Source organism: Penaeus monodon, chromosome 34 (assembly GCF_015228065.2).
Source record: "Penaeus monodon isolate SGIC_2016 chromosome 34, NSTDA_Pmon_1, whole genome shotgun sequence".
Taxonomy (NCBI): domain Eukaryota; kingdom Metazoa; phylum Arthropoda; class Malacostraca; order Decapoda; family Penaeidae; genus Penaeus; species Penaeus monodon.
The window spans coordinates 8709142-8709397 of NC_051419.1; positions in this window are offsets into that span (position 1 = coordinate 8709142).

The window sequence follows — 256 nt, forward strand, 5'->3', positions numbered from 1 at the left end:
ACACGTGTCTACATGCGCGTGTGGGGATATACATACATCTCTGTGTGTAATAAAAGCTAGATATAAACCCAAACCCCTTTGAAATACAATATTAACCCAAGCTTAAGTCAGCGCAAAGCTTAGCAACCACGTGACCGCCAGATTTCTGTTGCTGTGAGATCTCTTCGCCGCTGCCTTGGTCCGAGGGGACATCAGTGATTGCAGGGGAGGGACTCATCCATCGATACATCACCCCATACTCACCCCACGCCTTCAC